The sequence below is a fragment of the Heptranchias perlo genome, chromosome 4, assembly GCF_035084215.1.
Source record: "Heptranchias perlo isolate sHepPer1 chromosome 4, sHepPer1.hap1, whole genome shotgun sequence".
NCBI classification, from domain to species: domain Eukaryota; kingdom Metazoa; phylum Chordata; class Chondrichthyes; order Hexanchiformes; family Hexanchidae; genus Heptranchias; species Heptranchias perlo.
The window spans coordinates 18,286,289-18,312,470 of NC_090328.1; positions in this window are offsets into that span (position 1 = coordinate 18,286,289).

Here is a 26,182-nt window from a genome sequence, read left to right on the forward strand (position 1 = left end):
AAAATTATTTCACCTGGCATTGAGTATAATATAGTTATTCTACACGATAATACAATTATTTTACAGGATTTGGAGACTATAGTATCGTTATTTAGGTGTCAGCCGTGGCTCAGGTAATAGGGTGAATTAGAGTAAAATTAGGTGCAGAAAGAGAAATGGAGAGGGAAAGAAAGATTAGATTAAGAGATTGAGAGAAAAGAGACAGAAAGGAAAAGTAAGACAAAATTTTAAATTTTAAAAATCTCTAAGAACTATTTACCACCTGCAGGAATGAGACTCCACTGTTTCAATTGTTCTCTTTTTGGGCCGGAGAGGTTGAGTGGCATTGCAGGAACATAAATCTTGTCATTAAAAGGGTTCTTATGCTGTTGAGTACCAGCCCTAACTTTCTGCGTTGAGTTTAATTCATATTTACTGTGCAAATAGAGCAATTTCTTGAACTCACGAGGAGGTTGCCGGTGAACTGTCTGTTTCGCGAGGCTAACGGCAAATCATTCAGCAATTTGTGACAATTCACAACGCACTGGTATCTTTCTCACCACAAACTGCTGGACAATTTACACACCAATAACAGCGTGCGCATTAAACTCGTCATTTTTTTCACAGCAAATTCTGGGCCATTCTGTTTTTAAAAAGAAAATCGACTTTAGTTGCGTGGTTCATATATTTTAGTAATTTCTGGACAGCTTTCTTCTTAAAAAAAAAGACTGTCCAATCTGAAGATCAGACTGGTGGAATCCTTGGTTACCTACTCCCAAGTTGCTGCCCGTGGTGATTTTTAAAAATGTTACTTGTTCTCAAGATGTAGCGATGCTCACAGGGCCACATTTATTGCCTATTCCTAGTTGCCCTGACAAGGTGATGGTTGGCTTCTCCTCAAACCACTCCAGTCCCACAGTGGTCTTGGGTAGGGAATTCCAGGACTTTGATCCAGTGACAATGAAGGAATGGCAGTATATGTCCAAGTCACCTGGCATGTGACCTTAGAGGTGTTGCTGTTTCCATAACCTTGCTGCTCTTTATCTTTTCAGCGGTGGAGGTCACAGAAGAGGGATATACCATTGAAGTAACCTCGATCAATTGTTGCATTGCATCTACAGTGCACCAGTGATGGAGGGGGGTATATATTGAGTCCAGTTGCAGGGTCGCCAATCAAGCAAGCTGCTTTTAGGTTTGCCACGCAGAGAAGTGTAGAAAACAGTATGGGTTGGCTCATTCTCCTTTCTGAACCCAGCCTAAGGGGAGAGTTCACGATTGGAAATCTCAAGTATGGATCTGGCCTATGACCATTTGGGTCACCTTAGTACACCATTGCCTTGCACTTCCATGCTGACATTGTTAAACTTGTATAGAACCTTGGTTAGACCACACTTGGAGTACTGTGCACAGCTTTGGTCTCCATATTATAGAAACGATAGCATTGGAGGGGGTGGAAAAAAGATTCACAAGGATGATACCAGAAATGAGGGGATATAATTATCAGGAAAGGCTGAACAGGTTGGGTTTCTTCTCTATATAAATGAGAAGGCTGAGGGGTGACCTGATTGAGGTCTTTAAGATAAATAAAGGTTTTGATAGGGTAGACAAAGTTTCCATTTGTGGAGCAGTCCAAAACTATAGACTATAAATATAAAATAGTCATTAATAACTCAAATGGGGAATTCAGGAGAAACCTCTTTACCAAAGAGTGGTAAGAATGTGGAATGCGCTACCACAAGGAGTAGTTGAGGCAAATGGCATAGATATATTTACAGGGAAGCTGAGTACATGAAGGGGAAGGAATAGGAGGGTATGCTGATAGGGTTAGATGAAGAAGGGAGGGAGGAAGCTCTTGTGGAGCATAAAGGGCAGCATAGACCACTTGGGCTGAATGGCCTGTCTCTGTGCTGTAGTTTCGATGTGACATGTTCAGATTACACAGACAAATATTGAACGCTGCTCTTGCTGCTCCATGTGAGCTTTAATGGCAATGTGAAAGTTGTGCTTTTTATAGAATCATACATCATAGAAAGAGGCCATTCAGCCCATCATGCTTGTGCTGGCTCTTTGAAAGAGCTATCGTATTAGTCCCACTCTCCTGCTCTTTCCATATAGCCCTGCCCTGCAAATGTTTCCTATTCAATTCCCTTTTGAAAGTTACAATTGAATCTGTTTCCTTCACCCTTTCAGGCAATGCATTCCAGATCATCATCCCAAATCTAAAGCCCCCTGGATGTCAAGGAGCATACAGGATCGGATAAGGCAAAAAAGGGAAGCTTCTGTCAGATATCGAGAGCTCAATACTGCAGAAAGCCAAGAGGAGTATAGAAAGTGCAGGGGTGAAATTAAAAAGGAAATTAGGAAAACAGAGAGGGCATGAATAAATATTGGCAAGGAAAACCCAAAGATGTTTTATAAATACATAAAGAGCAAGAGAATAACTCAGGAAAGAGTAGGGCCTATTAGAGACCAAAAAGGTAACCTATGTGTGGAGGTGGAAGATGTGAGTATGGTTCTTAATGAATACTATGCGTCTGTCTTCACAAAAGAGGGAGATGAAGCAGACATTGTAGTTAAGGAGGACGATTGTGAAATATTGGATGGGATAAACATAGTGAGAGAGAAAAGATTAAGGGGTTTAACATCGTTGAAAGTAGATAAATCGCCAGGCCCGGTTGAAATGTATCCCAGGCTGTTAAAAGAAGCAAGGGAGGAAATAACTGAGGCTCTGACCATCATTTTCCAGAGAAACATAAAAACATAGAAAATAGGAGCATGAGTAGGCCATTCGGGCCTGCTCCGCCATTCAAAATGATCATGGCTGATCGTCTAACTCAGTACCCTGTTCCCGCTTTCTCCCCATATCCCTTGATCCCTTTAGCATTAAGAAATATATCTACCTCCTTCTTGAATACATCTAATGACTTGGCCTCCACTGCCTTCTGTGGTAGAGAATTCCATCGGTTCACCACCCTCTGAGTGAAGAAATTTCTCCTCATCTCAGTTCTAAATGGCATACCCCGTATCCTAAGACTGTGACCCCTGGTTGTGGACTCCCCAGCCATCAGGAACATCCTCCCTGCATCTAGTCTGTCTAGTCCTATTAGAATTTTGTATGTTTCGATGAGATCACCTCTCCTTCTTCTAAACTCTTGTGAATATAGGCCTAGTCGACCCAATCTCTCCTCATACGTCAGTCCTGCCATCCCAGGAATCAGTCTGGTAAACCTTCATTGCACTCCCTCAGGTAAGGAGACCAAAACTGCACACAATACTCCAGATGTGGTCTCACCAAGGCCCTGTATAACTGCAGCAAGACATCCCTGTTCCTGTACTCAAACCCTCTTGCAACGAAGGCCAACATACCATTCACCTTCCTAACTGCTTGCTGCACCTGAATGCTCGCTTTCAGCGACTGGTGTACAAGGACACCCAGGTCTCATTGCATCTCCCCTTTTCCCAATCTATCACCATTCAGAAAATAATCTGCCTTTCTGTTTTTACAACCAAAGTGGATAATCTCACACTTATCCACGTTATACTGCATCTGCCATGTTCTTGCCCACTCACCCAACCTGTCTAAATCTGTCCAATCCTCTCTGGCTACAGGCATGGTGCCAGAGGACTGGATGACTGCTAACTTTGTATCGTTATTTATAAAGGGATAGACCAAGTAATTATAGGCCAATCAGCCTAATCTCGGTGGTGGGCAAATTATTGGAAAAAATTCTGAGGGGCAGTATTAATCATCATTTAGAAAGACACGGATTAATCAGGGACAGTCAGCATGGATTTGTTAAGGGAAGGTAATGTCTGACTAACTTGATTGAATTTTTTGAGGCGGTAACTGGGAGGGTCAATGAGGGTAATGCGTTTGATGTAGTGTACATGGATTTTAGCAAGGCTTTTGACAAGGTCCCACATGGCAGTTTGGTCAGAAAAGTAAAAGCCCATGGGATCCAAGGGAAAGTGGCAAGTTGGATCCAAAATTGGCTCAGTGGCAGCAAGCATAGGGTAATGTTCGATGGATGTTTTTGTGACTGAAAGGCTGTTTCCAGTGGGGTTCCACAGGGCTCAGTATTAGGTCCTTTGCTTTTTGTGATTATATATCAATGATTTAGATTTAAATGTAGGGGGCATGATTAAGAAGTTTGCAGATGATACAAAAATTGGCCGTGTGGTTGATAGTGAGGAGGAAAGCTGTAGACTGCAGGGAAATATCAATGGACTGGTCAGGTGGGCAGAAAAGTGGCAAATCAAATTCAATCCAAAGAAGTGTGACAGCACCTCCCAAACCCACAACCTCCACCACCTAGAAGGACAAGGGCAGCAGGCACATGGGAACAGCACCATCTGCACGTTCCCCTCCAAGTCACATACCATCCCGACTTGGAAATATATTGACATTCCTTCATTGTCGCTGGGTCAAAATCCTGGAATTCCCTACCTAACAGCACTGTGGGAGATCCTTCACCACACAAACTGCAGCGGTTCAAGAAAGCGGTTCATCACCACCATCTCAAGGGCAATTAGGGATGGGCAATAAATGCTGGCCTTGCCAGCGATGCCCACATCCCATGAACAAATATTTTAAAAAATGCATTTGGGGAGGGCAAACAAGGCAAGGGAATACACAATAAATGGTAGGATTCTGAGAGGTGTAGAGGAAGTGAGGGACCTTGAGTGCATGTCCACAGATCCCTGAAGGTAGCAGAACAGGTAGTTAAGAAGGCGCACGAGATACTTTCCTTTATTAGCCGAGGCATAGAATATAAGAGCAGGAAGGTTATGCTGGAAATGTATAAAACACCAGGTAGGCCACAGCTAGAGTACTGCGTACAGTTCTGGTCACCACATATATGCGGTAACCTTCATGGAATCCCACACTCACCTGACGAAGGAGAAAGCCTCCGAAAGCTTGTGATTTTCAAATAAAACTGTTGGACTATAACCTGGTGTTGTAAGATTCCTCACAATAATCTAAAGAGGGAATTTGTACCTACTTCTCTCGTTGTTATTCTAGGGAAGCTTTTCAAATTACACAAGCCCATACTTGGTAAAACATAAACATATCAGTTTGATTCCATTGGCAACGCTATTACCTTTCAGTCGGGATATTGGAGGGTTAAAGCCCCACTCCAGGACATGAGCACATGAGTTCGGTTGATATTTCTGTGCATGTCTATGGGAGTGCTGCATTGGTGGAGATGCTGGGGGTGATTTTTCAACTGCCGGCCACCCGTTTCTTTCCTGAAAAATGGACGGTTGATAGTTGAAAATCAGGCAGACACCTCCACTGCCTCATTGACGTAAGGCCTGCCTAATGCAGTTTTCATCAGGCCTGTATATAAGCAAGTAGTATATCTGCCTGTTTCCAGTAGGCGCCTGCTTGAATATGCAAATTAGGATTCTACTCCAGTTGTAGGATCCCAATTGCAATTTTCAGGTACGAATGGGCACAGTGTGCACCGCGCACACTCTGCACATTTGTACCAGGCGTTGAATGACCAAACCAGAAATTCTTAAAAGGACCGCTGGAGGTCTCTCAATAAACGGCCGAAGAAATGTTTAAATTTTTATTTTTGTGGGGCATAGAGCCTCGAGATTGCTCCTCCTGGACCCACAAAAAAAAGTTTGGCCTGTTGCCACCCCGCCAGAGCTAGGTGATTTCCCGCCCTCCCACAACTGACGAGCTGGAGCAAGGCATCCCTCTGGCACCCTCAGTGCACTGACAGCATTTAAATGAGGTCTAAACCCTGAAATAGTTATTGCCTTCCAATGCTGGCTTTGGGCAGGAGGAGTGGCTGCTTTGCTGACTTCACAGCAGTTTTGGGCAGAGGTCCAACGATCGTTCCCGCTAGCTTTTAGATGAGACGATAAAACAAGGCCCCATTTCCTTGTTCAGGTAAACATAAAAGATCCCGTGGCATAATTTGAAGAGCAGGTAATTCTCCCAATATTACCCCCACAACACCATCAAAAGCTAATTAGCTGGACATTGTTGTTTGTGAGACCTTGCTAAGTGCAAATTGGCTGCTGTATTTCCACATTACAACAGTGACTGCACACTTCAAAAGTAATTCATTGGCTGTGAAGCACTTTGAGACATCCTGAGAACATGATGAATGCAGGATTTTTTATTATTATCAGGCCATTGATTTCTTCAGCAAAGCAGCTGTATGAAAAATATTATTCTAACAAATAAGAAATGTTAAACATGTTTTTCAAAAAATGCTTCGATTGGCTTATATCATCATACTGAGAATGGTCCCTAAATCTTCAGGTTTATAGGAGTAGCCACCAATAATTTTGCTGGCCTCCCAAATCAAGGTTCTTTGTTTGATACCAAGCCTTGATACATATTTAAAATCGCCTGACCTGACTCGGTGAGTTTTCCTGGATGTGAGTCAGGCCAATAGAGGGAGTTTGATAAGGCAGTGAATTATCCTGCTTGAAGGAGAGGAGAGAATATGGCCATATGGGTTGAGCTGAGAAATAAAAAAGGGGCAGTCACGCAACTAGGAGTGTACTATAGACCCCCTGAATAGTGAAAGGGAGTTAGAAGAACAAATATGTCGGCAAATTTCTGAGTGCAAAAATAAGAGGGCAATAATAGTAGGGGACTTCAACTACCCTAACATCAATTGGGATTCAAACAGTGTGAGGGGCACAGAGGGTGCAAATTTTTACCTGATCGGTGTCCAGGAGAACATTTTTAGCCAGTACATGACAAGTCCAACAAGAGGGGATGCAATTCTAGAATTAGTCCTGGGAAATGAAGATGGGCAAGTGGGTGCAGTGACAGTGGGTGACCATACTGGGGATAGTGACTACAATTCGTTTAATTTTAGCATTATTATGGAAAAGGACAGAGTTAAATCAGGAGTAAACGTTTGAAATTGGGAAAGCAAATTTTACAGAAGTAAGAGGTGATTTGGCAGAAGTGGACTGGACACAACTACTTGAGGAGAAATCAGTGGCAAGCCATTGGGAGGCAATATAAAGTGAAATTCTACAGATACAATGCAGACACGTCCCCTCAAAGAAAAAGGGTGGCACTGCTAAATTTAGAGCCCCCTAGAAGTACACGGGGCAAGATAAAGCAGAAAAAGAAAGCTTATGAGTGTCACAGAAAACTAAATACTGCAGAAAGCCGAGAGAAGTATAAAAAGTACAGGGATGAAGGAAATAAGGAAAGCAAAAAGAGGTCATGAAAACATATTAGCTAGTAAGGTTAAAGAAAACCCAAAGATGTTTTATCAGTACATTAAGAACAAGAGGATAGCTAAGGAAAAGGTGGGACTTATCAGGGATGATAAGGGTAACTTGTGTGTTGAAGCAGAGGATGTGGGTAGGGTTTTAAATGAATATTCTGTCTCCGTATTCACAAAGGAAAGGGATGATCCGGACGTAGTAGTTAAAGAGGAGACGTGTGAAATATTGGATAAGATAAACATAACAAGAGAGGAAGTACGAGAGGGACTGGAATCTTTGAAAGTTGATAAGTCACCAGGGCCGGATGGATTGTTTCCTAGGCTATTGAAGGAAGCCAGGGAGGAAACAGCGGATACTCTGAGGATCATTTTCCAATCCTCACTAGATACAGGGGAGGTACCGGAGGATTGAAAGACTGCAAACGTAGTACCATTGTTTAAAAAGGGTACGAAGGAAAGGCCAAACAGTTATAGGCCGGTCAGCCTTACCTCAGTGGTGAGCAAACGATGAGAATCAATACTGAGAGATAGGATAAACTGTCACTTGGAAAGGCATGGTTTAATCAGGGATAGTCAGCATAGATTTGTTCAGGGAAGGTCATGCCTTACAAATCTGATTGAATTCTTTGAGGAAGTGACAAGGAGGATTGATGAGGGTAATGTAGTGGATGTTGTCTACATGGATTTTAGTGAGGCATTTGACAAGGTCCCACATGGCAGACTGGTCAGAAAGGCAAAAGCCCATGGGATACAAGGAAATGTGGCGAATTGGGAACAAAGGGTAAAAGTCGATGGATATCTTTGCGAATGGAAATCCGTTTCCAATGGTGTGCCACAGGGCTTAGTGTTGGGTCCCTTGCTGTTTGTGGTATATAGTAATGATTTGAACTTGAATGTAGGGGGCATGATTGGCAAATTTGCAGATGACACGAAAATTGGCCATGCAGTTGATAGTGAAGAGGATAGCTGCAGACTCCAAGAAGATATCAATGGGTTGGTGGAGTGGGTGGAAAAGTGGCAAATGGAGTTCAACCCGGAGAAGTGTGAGGTAATGCACTTAGGGAGGGCAAACAGTAAGAGGGAATATTGTTGGCCGGGGCTGCAAAAAACTACTGAGTTTATTTTGAATTGCTAACACTCAGGCAAAGAGACTAACTTTTGAACTGAAGTGACCTGGAGTTCAGTCACTGGTCTGAGCTGGCCGGAACCGGTTTGAATTAGTTACGCTTCTAAGAGACAAAGGGACTGTGATGAGACACCAGTCCTTATTTAGAAAAGGAGTAATGAGGTGATGCTACCTAACCCCTTGGAACAGAACCAATCAGGGGATGACACCAACCACTCGAGGAAATCTAAGCCAACAGGAGAAGGACAACACCATTCGAAAAAGACAGACTTTGAAATAAGACTGAAGAATTGCAGGCTTGGTGCCAGTGTGTGTGTGTGAAATTCCGGAGACTAACCATCGCAAAAGTGGAAGACCCTACGTCAGGGACGTAGAGACTGCATCAGGGACATAGAGACGACGTCGAGAGAGAGAGAATGGAACGCCTGGCCAGCGTCAGCTCTCCTTTCCGGGTAATATAATATCCTTTCTATTCTGTGACCACTCATGGAGTGTCAGAGAAACCTAGTGGGTGTGCGTTTAAATCCTAGTTTGGGTATAAAACTGTATAACCTGCTGTAATCTGCATGCCTATATCTAACCAGACATATAAGCTATATGTACATGATCTAACAACGTTAATAAAGCGAATTGAGAATTAAGAGAGAATTGAACCGTCTCCTCTTTGAACTAAGCCAATAACCGTAACCGGTGACCTCCGGTCAACAAAAAGGGGGCAAGCACTTTGATGGGAGTGTACTATAGGCCCCCAAACAGTCAGGGGGAGATAGAGGAACAGATATGTAGGCAAATCTCAGAAAATTGTGCAAATAATAGGGTAATAATAGTGGGGGATTTCAACTTCCCCAATATTAACTGGGATACTCAGAGTGTAAAAGGCTTAGAGGGTACAAAATTCTTAACGTGCATCCAGGAGAGCTTTTTGAGCCAGCATGTAGAAAGTCCGACAAGAGAGGGGGCGGTACTGGACCTAATTCTAGGGAATGTGGCCGGCCAAGTGGAAGAAGTGCTAGTAGGTGAGCACTTTGGTGACAGTGACCATAATTTGGTGAGATTTAAGGTGGTCATGGAAAAGGACAGGGAGGGGCCGGAAATAAAGGTTCTAAATTGGGGGAAGGCCGATTTTAATAGGATAAGGCAGGATCTGGCCAAAATGGACTGGGATCAGCTGCTTGTAGGAAAATCCGCATCGGAGCAATGGGAGTCTTTCAGAAGGGAGATTGAGACCATACAATGGCAACATGTTCCCGTAAAGGTCAAGGGTGGTTCCAAGAACTCCAGGGAACCTTGGATGTCAGGGGATATACGAGAATGGATTAGGAAAAAAAGGAGGGCTTTTGGCAGATACAAAAGGCTAAAGACGGAGGAAGTCCTAGAGGAGTACAAAAAGTGCAGGGGGATACTTAAAAAAGAAATTAGGAGATCAAGGAGGGGCCATAAAATAACACTGGCGAGCAAAATAAAGGAAAATCCTAAGAAGTTTTATAAGTATATTAAGGGTAAGAGGATAACTAGGGAAAAAATAGGGCCCATTAGGGACAAAAATGGCAATCTGTGTGTGGAGCCGACAGATGTAGGAGGGGTTCTAAATGAATTTTTTGCATCTGTTTTCACTATGGAGAAGGACGATGTAGACATAGAAATACGGCAGGGGGACTGTGATATACTCGAACATATTAACATCGAGCGGGAGGAGGTATTGGCGGTTTTAGCAGGCCTAAAAATGGATAAATCCCCAGGCCCGGACGAAATGTATCCCAGGCTACTGTGTGAGGCAAAGGAGGAGATTGCGGGGGCTCTGACACATATATTCAGAACCTCTCTGGCCACAGGGGATGTGCCAGAGGACTGGAGAACCGCTAATGTAGTACCATTATTTAAGAAGGGGAGTAGGGAAAAACCGGGGAACTACAGGCCAGTGAGCCTAACATCAGTGGTAGGAAAATTATTGGAAAAAATTCTGAAGGACAAAATTAGTCTCCACTTGGAGAAGCAAGGATTAATCAGGGATAGTCAACATGGCTTTGTCAAGGGAAGATCATGTCTGACTAATTTGATTGAATTTTTTGAGGGGGTGACTAGGCGTGTGGATGAGGGTAACGCAGTGGATGTGGTATACATGGATTTCAGTAAGGCCTTCGATAAAGTCCCCCACAGTAGACTGGTCAAGAAGGTACGAGCCCATGGAATCCAGGGTGCCTTGGCACTTTGGATACAAAACTGGCTTAGTGGCAGAAGGCAGAGGGTGATGGTCGAAGGTTGTTTTTGTGACTGGAAGCCTGTGGCCAGTGGGGTACCACAGGGATCGGTGCTGGGTCCCTTGCTGTTTGTGGTCTACATTAATGACTTGGATATGAATGTAAAAGGTATGATCAGTAAGTTCGCTGATGATACAAAAATTGGTAGGGTGGTAAATAGCGAGGAGGATAGCCTCAGCCTGCAGGACAATATAGATGGGCGGAACAGTGGCAAATGGAATTTAACCCAGAAAAGTGCGAGGTGATGCACTTTGGAGGGACTAACAAGGCAAGGGAATACACAATGAATGGGAGGACCCTAGGCAAGACAGAGGGTCAGAGGGATCTTGGTGTGCAAGTTCACAGATCCCTGAAGGCGGCGGAACAGGTAGATAAGGTGGTAAAGAAGGCATATGGGATACTTGCCTTTATTAGCCGAGGCATAGAATATAAGAGCAAGGAGGTTATGATGGAGCTGTATAAAACACTGGTTAGGCCACAGCTGGAGTACTGTGTGCAGTTCTGGGCACCGCACCTTCGGAAGGACATATTGGCCTTGGAGGGAGTGCAGCGTAGGTTTACTAGAATGATACCCGGACTTCAAGGGTTAAGTTACGAGGAGAGATTACACAAATTGGGGTTGTATTCTCTAGAGCTTAGAAGGGTAAGGGGTGATCTGATCGAAGTTTATAAGATATTAAGGGGAACGGATAGGGTGGATAGAGAGAAACTATTTCTGCTGGTTAGGGATTCTCAGAGTAGGGGGCACAGTCTAAAAATTAGAGCCAGACCTTTCAGGAGTGAGATTAGAAAACATTTCTGCACACAAAGGGTGGTAGAAGTTTGGAACTCTCTTCCGCAAACGGCAATTGATGCGAGCTCAATTGCTAAATTTAAATCTGAGATAGATAGATTTTGGCAACCAAAGGTATTAAGGGATATGGGCCAAAGGCAGGTATATGGAGTTAGATCACAGATCAGCCATGATCTTATCAAATGGCGGAGCAGGCACGAGGGGCTGAATGGTCTACTCCTGTTCCTATGTTCCCATTTTCAAAAGCATTCATTTGGGAGTTACCTAAATTTGCACTAAGTCTTAATGTTATTTAAATGGATTTCTTCAATTTTGACCCTTTCTTCTTGATATTCTTGCTCTTTTACATGGGAAGGTTTTCTTATGGGGGCAAGTTCAATGATCCAGTGCTTCCAGCATGGAGCCTCACTAGGTGGGACTGTGGGTTTGAGATAGAGGTCCAACACAGTAGTGTTAATTCCCTCACCCATGTCCTATTGAACTGAGTTCCGTACTAGGCAGGAAAGAAAGAAAGAATGGACTTGCGTTTACATAAGTCCATGGTGCCTTTCACAACGTCATGACATCTCACAGCACTGCACAGCCGATGAAGTACCTTTGGAGTGTAGTCACTGTCATGGAAACAGATTAGGACCATACAATTAACACGAGGTGCAGAGGGTAGATTGAGACACCCATCGACCAGAATGGCTGCTGTCAGTAGTTTTCTTGATGTTGAATTCATGAAATGTTAAATTGTTGGGAAGGTGGCCAAACGTGACACACACCCTCTCACCCACTCTTCAATCACACCAAATTCCCTACTAATCAATGTAAACACTGATCTTATTCAGACAAATGTGGAATACATAGGAGAGAGCAAACTTTGCTGTTAACAGTTGCCTGATTAATTTGAAAGAAAAACCTGATTTACAGATTGGGACATGGAGGTGATAGTTAATCAACCATCTTGATTAAAAGAAACCACACTTTGGTTCTGAGTTAGTGTTTGTGGAAACAACAAATTTGGCAAGAGATTGGTGAATTTTGGGGTCCTGCACAACAGTTTCATAGCATGTAAAAGGCCACCAATGCAAGGCTACAAAAAGATAGATGTAGCATTTATATAACAGTTTTCACATCATCTGGACGCCCCAAAGTGCTTCACAGCCAGGAATCGCTTTTGAAGAGCACTTACTGTTACATATTGCACTGAAGGATCCAGCCGAGGTTATGTGCTGAAGGCCTGGAGCAAGGATTGAATCCATTCTGATTTAGAGGCAAGAGTGCTACTACCTGAACCAAATAATGTTACAATATATCACCTGAAGAACACAGTGGACATATATGAATGTGAAATTGACTAGTTCTTACTGCCTCGGAGAAGAAAGTTGAAATTGCCAATTCATTTTGCCTTAATCCCCACTGCTTATTTTTACAGGCAAAGGTTGCATTTAATTCGAGTACAACAGATGGTGGAACTTCCCATTTAAAATGCTAAGTGATTATCAGAGGATGCTTGCTGCATTGATTTTAAAAAGGGGAGTTGTTAGAAGTTATTTTGTTTCATGAGTTTGGAGAAGAATGTGGCTGGGTGAGACTGATACCAAAAGCATAAACTTGCATTTATATATTGTCTCGTGTACTCAAGATATCCTAAAGTGCTTTGTATTCAGTGAATTGTTTCTGAAGTCTAGTCATTGTTATCTGGGCAAATGCAGCAGCCAATTTGTGCACAGAAAGATCCAACAAACAGCAACAAGAAGACCAGTTAATTTGTTTTGGTGATGATCTTGGAGAAGTTCCCTGTTCTTTGACAGTGCCATATGCTCCTAAACAGGCAGATGGAACTTGGTTTAGCACAGAAGGAGGCCATTCAGCCCATTGTGTTAGTGCAAGCTCTTCAACTGCAACTATCTACTTTGAATCCACTTTTCATAGAATCAGAGAAAGGTTACAGCACGGAAGGAGACCATTCAGCTGATCGACTCAGCGCCGGCTCTATGCAAGAGCAATCCAGCTAGTCCCACTCCCCCGTCCTATTCCCGTAGCCCTGCAATTTCTTTCCTTTCAAGTACTTATCCAGTTCTCTTTTGAAGGCCATTATCGAATCTGCCTCCACCACCCCTTCGTGCAGTGCATTCTGGATCCTAACCACTGGCTGTGTAAAAAAAAAGTTTTTCCTCATGTCACCTTTGGTTCTTTTGCCAATCACCTTAAATCTATGTCCTCGAGTTCTTGTCCCTTCTGCCAATGGGAACAGTTTTTCTCTGTCTACTCTGTCTAGACCCTTCATGATTTTGAATACCTCTATCAAATCTCTTCGCAACCGTCTCTGTTCCAAGGAGAACAGCCCCAGCTTCTCCAGTCTATCCACGTAACTAAAGTCCCTCAGCCCTGGAAACATTCTAGTAATTCTCCTCTGCACCCTCTCTAAGGCCTTCACATCCTTCCTGAAGTGCGGTGCCTAAAACTGGACACGATACTCCAGTTGTGGCCGAACCAGTGTTTTATAAAGGTTCATCATGACTTCCATACTTTTGTACTCTATGCCTCTATTGTAAGATTCTCAAAATTCACAGATTCCCCCAAAACTCGGAGAAAAACCCTAAAAAACCCTGGGTATGGGAAAACTTTGGCCATTGACTAAAATCTAAAATGGATGGATAGGTGAGAGGTCACCAGACGAAATCAACAACACACACACCGTGGAACTTCGGAGAATTAATGCTTCAGACATGTCTCTGTTTTAATGCAAAACCGACAGCAGGTGGTCGACACTCAGCACAAATTCGAAAGGCAGTCAGCCATTGAAAGAGGCAATTGCTCCAGACATGGTGGGGCCATGTTTTTGTTTTAATGCAAAACCGATCAACACCTAGGACGTTGGATACAAAAGGAAGCCTGTATACCAGGTGATCAGCAAATCGGAATTAACAATGACCCATCGGGAGAAGCAATGGCAACATGATGAGGGACCATCAAAAAGCCATCAAAGATTCTTAAGGACTTTGTAAGAACTGTTTAAACAGACATGAAGTGTTTTTTTAAAGTGTCGAAGACCAATTGTAAGAGAGACATCCACAAGGGCGAAACCTCTCTCTCTCTCTCTCTGGCTTGCTGGCTCTGGTGGGCTGCTTGTCTTGGTTCTGCCTGTGTCTGGAAAGAAGAGCAGTTTCCAGCAAACAACAAGGCGAGGGGAAGGCAGTTCGACAGGGAAGGTCAGCAGCTCTAGAAGCAGGCCGACACACAAGAAGAAACCAGAGCAACAGCCCCAGTGACCATCAGACACCTCGCGGCAACAAGGGCCTTACGAAACAACCAACCGAATATTGCCACCAACCAACCGGGTAATATTGAGCCACCGCGACCAAAGAAAACCAACTCGGGAGAAAACCGAAGATCCGCAAAGTTTCCACTCTACAATCTATTACTGACTTACCTCTGGATGAATTACTGTCAAGGTTTCGTTTGGTGAGCATTATCTCTGGCCCTTTAGAGTCCAACTTAGCTAGTATAGTGGGATTGGGAGGGGTGAGGTATCTTTCTACTGTAATTTCCCTCGTGTATACTCAAGTGTTCCCCATTTTATAAGCGTTCAGATTGTTGTTTTATTTTCTCTCTTGAATAAAGATCAAAGTTTCTTGCACCAAAACCAGTTGTCTGCTGCACTTTGTCACAACCCCCAAATAAGTCCAAGGTCTAGAACCCAGGGAGTGGGAGCGATTCGGACCGCTCAGAAGTCAGAGGTGAAGCTGACACACACCACCACCCCCTACACTATATTTATAAAGCCCAGGATCCCGTATGCTTTTTTAACCACTTTCTCAACCTGCCCTGCCACCTTCAACGATTTGTGCACATAAACTCCCAGATCTCTCTGTTCCTGTACCCCTTTTAGAGTTGTGCCCTCTAGTTTATATTGACTCTCCTCATTCTTCCTACTGAAATGTATCACTTTGCATTTTTTCTGCCTTAAATTTCATCTGCCACGTGTCCACCCATGCCACCAGTCTGTCGATATCCTTTTGAAGTCTATCACTATCCTCCTCACTGTTTACTACCCTTCCAAGTTGTGTATCATCTGCAAATTTTGAAATTGTGCCCTGTACACCCAAGTCCAATTCATTAATATATATCAAGAAAAGCAGTGGTCCCAGCACTAAACCTTGGGGAACACCACTGTACACCTTCCTCCAGCCTGAAAAACAATCGTTCACCATTACTCTCTGTTTCCTGTCCCTTTCCCAATTCTGCATCCATGTTGCTACTGCCTCCTTCATTCCATGGGCTGCAATCTTGATGATAAGCCTTATATGGACCACTTTATCAAACGCCTTTTGAAAGTCCATATACACCACATCAACTGCATTGCCCTCATCTACCCTCTCTGTTACCTCATCAAAAAACTCTATCAATTTAGTTAAACATGATTTGCCTTTAACAAATCCATGCTGGCTTTCCCTAATCAATCCACACTCGTCCAAGTGACTGTTAATTCTGTCCCGGATTATCGTTTCTAAAAGTTTCCCCACCACCGAGGTTAAACTGACTGGCCTATAGTTGCTGGGTTTATCCTTACACCTTTTTTTGAAAAAGGGTGTAACATTTGCAATTCTCCAGTCCTCTGGCACCATCCCCGTATCTATGGATGTTTGGAAAATTATGGCCAGTACCTCCACAATTTCCACCCTTACTTCCCTCAGCAACCTAGGATGCATCCCATCCGGACCGGATGACTTATCCACTTTAAGTACAGCTAGCCTTTCAAGTACCTCTTCTTTTATCAATTTTTAGCCCATCCAGTATCTCAACTATATCTTCCTTTACTGAGACTGTGGCAGCATCTTCTTCCTTGGTAGACAGATGCAAAGTACTCATTTAGTACCTCGGCCAAGCCCTCTGCCTCCATGAGTGGATCTCGTTTATGGTTCCTAATTGGCCCCACCCCTCCTCTTACTACCCGTTCACTATTTACATGTCTGTGGAAGACTTTTGGATTCCCTTTTTATATTGGCCACCATTCCATACTCATACTCTCTCTTTGCCCCTCTTATTTCCTTTTTCACTTCCCCTCTGAACTTTCTATATTCTGCCTGGTTCTCATCTTGTGTTATCAACCTGACAGCTGTCATACGCCCCTTTTTTCCATTTCATCTTACTCACCATCTCTTTTGTCACCCAGGGAACTCTGGTTTGTGAGGTGTTTAAAAATGACATCTCCCCCAATCCAGCCCTTCCTCAGTACTACACTAATTGTCAACCAAGATTATATGCTATAAGTCCTGAAGTGGGTCTTGAACCCACAAACATCCAACTCAGATGAGAATATTAGAGTCGATTTTGACGTTTGGACAGCTGACTGGTGGAGCACGCCTGCAGCCCGCCCATCTCTGCAGAAAAGGCTGGAGCCATTTTGAAGGCTGGGCCTCGTTTAAATAGAACTAGCTAGCTGCGAATACCAAAGAGAATCGCTGAATTCAGGCTGGCATAATATTGCCGACAGCAAGATAAATCCGGGAAAGGGCTCACAATCACGGAGGAAGGTAATCCCAGGGTGACAATGGCCCAGATTATTATTATGGAGTTCGGTGGCAATAATTTAAAACTAACCATTCTCAGGGCCTCTTCGGCTCTTGTCACCAGTAAAACTGGTCGGAGTGTGCACAGCATACACTCCAACAACTTCTGTCCTAAAATGGCAACCATGTACATCGTAGGGCCTCATTTTTTTTTGCATATTTAAAGAGGCCTAATGCCTCAAACAGGCTGGTATTTTGGCCGCCTGGTGGTAGGACCCTGTAAATGTGACAGAGCTTCGGTGTTAATGGGCCTTTATGTCTATCAACCCCATTTTGAGGCCGTCACGCTGATTTCGGCAAGTTAAAATTGATCCCACTTTATGTTTTGTCCTATATGTTACATCAAAATGTCCACACACACTGCAGATTACCACCAGAAGAATGAAAGGGAGGGAAGAAATTAGAAGAATTTTCTTTGAGGGTTGTTAGATCACAGAATGCTTTACAGAATTGAAAAGAATGGGCCGAAACTCTGGAGTTTTGAAGAATGAGAGGTAATCTCATTGAAACATAAGATTCTGAGGGGGCTTGAAAGGATACATGCTGACAGGTTGTTTCCCCTGGCTGGAGAGTCTAGGACTAGAGGGCATAGTCTCAGGATAAGAGGTCGACCATTTCAGACTGAGATGAGGAGGAATTTCTTCACACAGAGGGGTTTGAATCTTTGGAATTCTCTACCTCAGAGGGCTGTGGATGCTGAGTTGTTGAGTATGTTCAAGGCTGAGATAGATAGATTTTTGGACTCTAGGGGAATGAAGGGATATGGGGAGCAGGTGGGAAAGTGGACTTGAGGTTGCAGATCAGCCATGATCTTATTGAATGGCGGAGCAGGCTCGAGAGGTCATATGGCCGACTCCGGCTCCTATTTCTTATGTTTACTACAAGTGACTATTGAGGCCGAGATCATAACATCACTAAAATAAGAATTGGATAGGCGTTGAAAAGAAAAAAATATAAGAGAGTATTGGTCAGTGATTTGAGTTGATCCTGCCTGCTAAAGAGGCAGCACAGGCACAATGGATGGAACGGCTTCCTTCTGTATTGTAATTTCTATGATTCTAAGTGCTTAATAGTTCATGTAATGATAATATAATACCCAAATCGAAATTGAATGGCAGGAAAAGACCTGCTGGTCCATCAAGCCTGCCCCACAGCATGATGGCTGGAGCATCATGAATAAATACTTCCCCCTCCTCTCCCCCAGCTTCTCCCCACAGCCACTTAATCTCCTGGGTGAGACAAAATAAAAAATAGGGGAAAAAAATGGGGCTAATAAGGGGGAAAAATACTCTGGAAATTTCCTCTCTGACCCCTCCCCCTCAGGCAATGGAAACCAGTCCAGGAGATTACACGGACCAAGTGTTACCTTCTGTATGATGCACTTACCTTCTGTATGATGCAATCTCTGTCCCAGTCGAGAATCGGTCCAGCTCCCTCTTGAAGGCAAGCAAGGAGTCAGCACCCACCACACCAGCCGGCAATGTATTCCAGAGCCTCACTGCTCTCTGGGAAAAGAAGAATTGCCTAACATCCAGCCTATTCCTGCCCTTACATAGTTTAAACTCATGTTCCCAGGTCCTCTCCAATCTGTTAACTGGAATAATCTACCAATAGGCATGCCATCCAGCCCTTAATTATTTTATAGACCTCGATAGGCCACCTCTAAGTCTTCGTTGTTCTAAAGTAAATAAGCCAAGGTCCTTGAGCCTATCTGAGCAGCTGAGGTTCTTTAAGTTAGGAATCACTATTGTAGCTCCCTTCTGGACCTTTTCCAAGGCTGCTATATCACCCACCATGTCAGGGGAACAAAACTAGGCATGGTATTCCAAATGCAGTCTGACCAGCGACCTATATAGTGTCAAAATGGTGTCCTTCAGAGAGATCAGGGTCAAGTGGTCTACAAGAACAGTAAGCCCAGCAATAAATCTCACCACACACACATTTCAACTAAGTACCAGCTCAAATACCAGTATCTTGTGACATTTAGGTAGTTATATGTTTGAGGAAACACTGCATGAAACACATTGCACTGGTTATGGAGTGAAGAGTTGTAAGTAAGTAGATGCAGGGCAGAATTTCTGACCCTCTTCAGCTGTTTTCGGGTTATCAACTTCAAGTGGCCTGCTTATGTGTACATTCTACTTGCAAACAGTGTTGAGCAGTCACTTGCTTCTGTACAAGCAATAATCACGGCAGTGGAACGTACTATGGACAATTTGCTTTGTGACTAGCAGCAACTTGTTTGGGGAATGCAGTGAGGTTCCATGATGCAGGGACTTGGAGGACTCACAGCTGCCCATTCTTTGATGCTCGGCAGATCAGAGACCCTCGCGAGGATATGGTTTAATGGAATGTTATGTGCGTGGAGGCATAGGGACAGCTGGATGCCTCTTGTGTCAGCTGCAGTTCTGTGTCATTATGGAGGCCTCCACAAAGCAATTACAGGTAATGCATCCAAAAGCACTGAGCTTACAGTCGTTAAGCAATGCCCCCCCCCGCCCAACAAACCTGGTGTTAATAGAGATGCATCAGAGAATGTCACAGACGGTGATAGTGGATCTTACGGATCCCACACAACTGGCCAGATGCCTCAGTGGATGCCCACTACATCAACTGAGGAAAAACTTAGGATTCAGGCATCTTCAGGAGTCACACATACAAAATGTATCACTCAAGTTGTAAGTGTACCTAAAAAATACTTAAAAGCGCATGATTTGAAACACCACATACACAAAGTTCAACCTATCTTATAGTCTGTCATTCTTTTATTGAGGGAAAAAGGAATCAGTTGTCCAAAAGTGAAGCAAGTTGAATATATTTAATTCTTAACAAAAAACTGCAAGAAAAGCAACTGGCAGTTTTGTCAAAAAAAGTACCGTGTAACCCGTATTTAATGGTCACCTTTAATGCAGCCATTTCTTGGTTCAGAATCCCTCACTGTTGAAGGCAATGTAAATTGTGCTTCATAACTATTCACCTGCACATTCTATATTACAGCAGCTTAATGCAACTGTTTTGTACGTTACTCCACTGTGTTTCACCTTCTTTATTAGTGCAGCCTGATTACAAGAGGGCAATCATTGATTCAAATTCCCACTGCCAAACATTAAAGCTGCTTTTACATTGCAGCCTGGGCCATGGGAGAGTGAGCTAACTCCTGCATTTGTTTTGTGATGTGCAACCATTCTTCCTGCTTAAAAATCCCCTGTTCTAAGGAAATCGCCTCATTTTTTGAATGTTGACCATGGATCTTTTACATTAAAACATGCACCTGAACACCAATAATAATACAGTACAAGAACAGCCCCCGGTCTTTTTTTTTGTTCGTTCATGGGATGTGGGCGACGCTGGCGAGGCCGGCATTTATTGCCCATCCCTAATTGCCCTTGAGAAGGTGGTGGTGAGCTGCCTTCTTGAACCGCTGCAGTCCGTGTGGTGAAGGTTCTCCCACAGTGCTGTTAGGAAGGGAGTTCCAGGATTTTGACCCAGCGACGATGAAGGAACGGCGATATATTTCCAAGTCGGGATGGTGCGTGACTTGGAGGGGAACGTGCAGGTGGTGTTGTTCCCATGTGCCTGCTGCTCTTGTCCTTCTAGGTGGTAGAGGTCACGGGTTTGGGAGGTGCTGTCGGAGAAGCATTGGTGAGTTGCTGCAGTGCATTCTGTGGATGGTACACTTTGCAGCCACAGTGCGCCAGTGGTGAAGGGAGTGAATATTTAGGGTGGTGGATGGGATGCCAATCAAGCGGGCTGCTTTGTCCTGGTTGGTGTCGAGCTTCTTGAGTGTTGTTGGAGCTGCACTCATCCAGGCAAGTGAAGAGTATTCCATCACACTCCTGACTTGTGCCTTGTAGATGGTGGAAAGGCTTTGGGGAGTCAGGAGGTGAGTCACTCGCTGCAGAATACCCAGCCTCTAATCAGGTCGGGTAGTCCTCATGCTTCCCATTCTAACTATCCCTTCCTGATCCCTGTTGTCTCACTGATCCTAAAGCATATAAAACTATTGCACCAATTGGCACATTGATACCAACGTCAATGTACACTGCTCTAAATGTGTTAGAAATGTGCAAATGCACCAATATGTAAATTGTTAAGTTATCTTATTTTTCAAAGCTTTGCCAGTGGAGGCAGGTGTATTGGATAGATACTTGAAAAGGAAAAAAATTGCTGCGCTATGGGGAAAGAGCAGGGGAGAGGGACTAATTGGGTAGCTCTTTCAAAGAGCCAGCATAGGCACAATGGATGGAATGGCCCCCTTTCTGTGCTGTATGATTCTATGCTACTATTTGGTGTGAGCCATTCAGGACAAGGAAATTGTAGGTACCATCACTGGTCTGTGCTGTTAGTTAATGTCAATTTAGGCAGCAGTAGGAACAATACTATATAGGATTTGGCAGAGTCAGCATTGATTTATGAAAGGGAAACTATCGGAGTTCTTTAAGGATGTAACTAGTAGAATAGATAAGGGGGAACCAGTGGATGTGGTGTATTTGGATTTTCAGAAGGCTTTCGATAAGGTCCCAAACAGGAGGTTGGTGAACAAAATTAGAGCACATGGAATTGGGGGTGATATATTCCTATGTTCCTATATACTGGCATGGATCGAGAATTGGTTAACAGACAGAAAATAGAGTCGGAATAAATGGGTCTTTTTCAGGTTGGCAGACTGTGACTAGTAGGGTATCGTAGGGATCTATGCTTGGGCCCCAGCTATTCACAATCTATATCAATGATTTGGATGAGAGGACCAAATGTAATATCTCCAAGTTTGCTGATGACATAAAACTAGGTGGGACTGTAAGTTGTGAGGAGGATGCAAAGAGGCTTCAAGGGGATATAGACAGGCTAAGTGAGTGGACAAGAACATGGCAGATGGAATATAATGTGAAAAAATGTGAAGTTATCCACTTTGGTAGGAAAAACAGAAATGCAGAGTATTTTTTAAATGGTGAGAGATTGGGAAATGTTGATGTTCAAAGGGACCTGGATGTCCTTGTACATGAGTCACTGAAAGCTAATATGCAGGTGCAACAAGCAATTAGGAAGGCAAATGGCATGTTGGTCTTTATTAGAAGAGGATTTGAGCACAGGAGTAAAGATGTCTTACTGCAATTATATCGGGCCTTGGTGAGACTGCACCTGGAGTATTGTGTTCAATTTTGGTCTCCTTACCTCAGAAGAGATCTACTTGCCATCGAGGGAATGCAACAAAGGTTCACCAGATTGATTCCTGGGCTGGCGGGATTGTCATAGGAGGAGAGATTGAGTAGACTAGGCCTATATTCTGTAGAGTTTAGAAGAATGAGAGGTGATCTCATTGAAACATACAGAATTCTTAAAGGGCTCGATAGGTAGATGCAGGGAGGATGTTTCCCCTGGCTGGGAGTCTAGAACCAGGGGTCACAATCTCAGAATAAGGGGTAGGTCATTTAGGATTGAGATGAGGAGAAATTTCTTCACTCAGAAGGTGGTGAATTTTTGGTATTCTCTACCCCAGAGGGCTGTGGAGGCTCAGTCATTGAGTACATCCAAAACAGAGATTGATAGATTTCTAGATATTAAAGGCATCAAGGGATATGGGGATAGTGCAGGAAAATGGCGTTGAGGTAGATGATCAGCCATGATCTTGTTGAATGGCAGAGCAGGTTCGAGGGACCGGATAGTCTACTCCTGCTCCTATTTTTTATGTTCTTATGTAATACAATGGTTTATGTCCTGAGGCTAGAAAAGAAAGATAAGTCAGAATTCCCACCCCCAAATGCTGGTCAGTAATCTTTCAGGAAAGCGCATGTATGTAACTAGATGCAGGGAGGATGTTCCCGATGGCTGGGGAGTCCAGAACCAGTGGTCACAGTCTCAGGATACGGGGTATGCCATTTAGAACTGAGATGAGGAGAAATTTCTTCACTCAGAGGGTGGTGAACCTGTGGAATTCTCTACCACCGAAGGCAGTGGAGGCCAAGTCATTCGATGTATTCAAGAAGGAGATAGATATATTTCTTAATGCTAAAGGGATCAAGGGATATGGGGGAAAAGCGGGAACAGGGTACTGAGTTAGACGATCAGCCATGATCATTCTGAATGGCGGAGCAGGCCCGAAGGGCCGAATGGCCTACTCTTGCTCCTATTTTCTGTGTTTCTATGTGGACATGGGATTGGGACAGGAAAAGCCTGCCTGTGATGTCCCTCCATGATAAGTAACTTGCTGACACTGTTTTAAGGTTCTGTATGAAGAATGAGTAGTTCATGGGAGCAGGCAAGAAAATTGGGAGAAAAATATTCATTTCTTTCCCTCAAAGTCTTATCACTTTTTCTTCTGTAGTTTTGCGTTATTTAGTTATTGGTATACTAATACACCTCGGTAGCTTAATATGGAAGATGCACATATAAATGATACTTGTAAAAATATGACCTTTTGTGATAGATTCAAGGTAAAAGGTGGGAGGTTTAGAGGGGATTTGAGAAAGAACTTTTTCACCCAGAGGGTGGTTGGAGTCTGGAACTCACTGCCTGAAAGGGTTGTGGAGGCAGGAACCCTCACAACATTCAAGAAGCATTTGGATGAGCACTTGAAATGCCACAGCATACAAGGCTACGGACCAAATGCTGGAATATGGGATTAGAGTAGACAGGGCTGATGGCCGGTGCGGACACGATGGGCCGAAGGGCCTCTATCCGTGCTGTATGACTCTATGACTCTATGACTCTATGATTCAGCAATATTCCACGTGGCACGATTCTTATCAATGGTGTGAAAAGAAACCCTGCTACCTAATGTAACAGGAAATTAACGGGTTTGACTCACTGTGCCATTTTCTTTACAGTGTTTATCAGTTCACATACTTCTGATGAATAACACAATACTGCTTTAAATTATTTTGAAAATCTATATTACCGAAGAAGCTTTTCCAATGATGATTGGCTTGGATTACACTGCAAATTATATGCAGGGTTACGTTACCTCCACTGAAAATAATACAAGTGATCTATGCAAGTGACCTGTTCAAAATACTGCTACCTGCTAACATCTTTGCACAACCTTGGAGTGTTTTTACTCGCTGTGCCTCATTTTGTGTCTCAGACAGTTGCGAGTGTGAAGAATCAACGGGGAATTCAAAAGTTGAGTTTCGTCAGCTGGAAAATATTGTCAATTTATGAACTGTGGGACAAAAATATTTCTACATATGCTGGAAGGGTTTCACCTATAAATAAAAGCTGAGGCACAATGGAGACTTGGAGGCGTAAGATGTCATTGTGAATTTCATCAGTTTGATTGATTCTAGTCTAATCCTACTTTTCCTGTTTTAAAGCTTCAGCTCAGGTCCGAGGAGGAGAACTCTCTACTTTCAAATAAAAATTAAAAATAAGCAACTATAATGTGAGATCTGTTTTAATTTTAGCTAAACTGAGACAGTGTAAATATTGGATAGGTCTCCAGCAATTCTGACACTTGTTTTGTTGTGGACAATATTAAAAAATTAAATAGGCTCTAAAGATTCAGGGCCCCAGGCAGCTTTTCACCTCCCTTTTTTTGAAGCGGACTTTGATATCATCCTATTGCTGTCATCATTTGACCCAGAATAAAATCATAGTCAAAGATTGCTGTTGGGAGCCTATGTGCTCACTTGGGTATGCAATCTTGTAGAAGCATCTGTCTGCACAGCCTGGAATATCTGTCGAGTGCAAAATCTAGGCAAGCCTGCTAAAGTGTCCTGACTTTGTCTACTTTAAACATATGGCCATTGTATGCCACTAAAATTATCAATGTAATTCAACCACCCTGAGACAACATGCAAAACCTTCAGGTCTAACAATGGTTGCAGATAGGCTTCCCCTTTCCTCTGCTCCCTTCTCTATATGTTCAAGTTGTGCAATATGCATCAGACAACTAGTGATCTTTGAGACCTTAATGGGGTTATACTGCAATATCCTGTATCCCTCCACCCCTCACTCCAAGTCCAAGCACCGGAACCTCTGTTTCAATATGCCAATGGCACATTCCATTGTGATTTTAGTGGTTTTGTGCGCCTCATTATATCTTTGTTCAGCTCTTGTTCATGGGTGGCTAAAGGAGGTCACGAGTCAAGGCTGAAAAATATCCTCAGCCCCTGAGGTGCCATCAGTCCGGTCTTCCTGCTCCTTCAAGCAATTATGACGTAGTAGATTGGAAAAAAATAGTAATGACTGCTGCTTGGGTAAAGTGCATTGTTTAGTGCATATGGACATAGGCCAGCTGCAAATGAATGGAATGGTGCCCCTTTTTCTTCATGAAAGCCGATTAATAACCAACCTTTTCTTGAATTCTGTCTAGGAGTTAGAGGTGATGTAATCTTCCCAGATGTGGGAACAATATTCTATTCGTGGACAGACTTAGGCTTTAAAGTGAGCTTAGGTTGTTGAGGGGAATAAAAGCATTTGCCACAATAGAGAAAGCCAAGCTTCTTGGAAGCAGTTTTAGCAGCAGAAGAACTAAGGGTGTTCCATCCAACATCAGAGGGGATAGTGAAGCAAACAATGCTCGTAGGTGAAGAAGGACTGTGAATGAAGCCATCAAAGGTGGGAGGTGGTAGCTGTTGGTTAGACTTGTGAGAAGTATGAAGAAACTGTGTCTTTTGAAGAACTGGGAAGAAAACCAAGTTGTTCAATGTGCCGCTAGCTCTCACCATCCCCTCTTGAGGAAATCTCGCTATTGTTCCCGACCTCTTCTGGCTTGTCCATTGGCTAGATACTCAGTTGAAAGATACAAGGGGCCAGATTTCTGGAGCTCATAAAATATGTAGTGAAATATCTTACAACAGAGTTTTCCAATCAGAGACGTCCTGGCCTGCGTCTGAAATGGGCGCTAGGCCCCCTGTTTGCATATGCAAAGGGCCTAACACCTGTTTCAGGCCCCCTTTGTAAAATTGGGCTGTGCTGAATGCAGCCGGTGTCGGTTTACATGCAGCGTAACCAGCAGTCCTTAAAGGGACCGCTGCAGGCCGCCACCAAAAAGGTACATTTTTCAAAAAATAATTACCTGAATGTGGAACCAGGAGGTGGAGGAGTGCTCCTCCCAGCTTCACTGCAGTGCTGAAGACTGTCGTCTGCCCCTGCTTGGCCCCCTCCCTATCGCTGCCCCCCACCTTCCACTCTCAGTAGCACCCTTTCGCTCCCAATCACTTCCCTCGCTCTCCCCGTCGTCCCTCTCCCTCCCGATCGCTGCTCCCGCCTCTCCCAGAACCTACCTGAGGGCTGTTGTCGGCGAGCTGCCC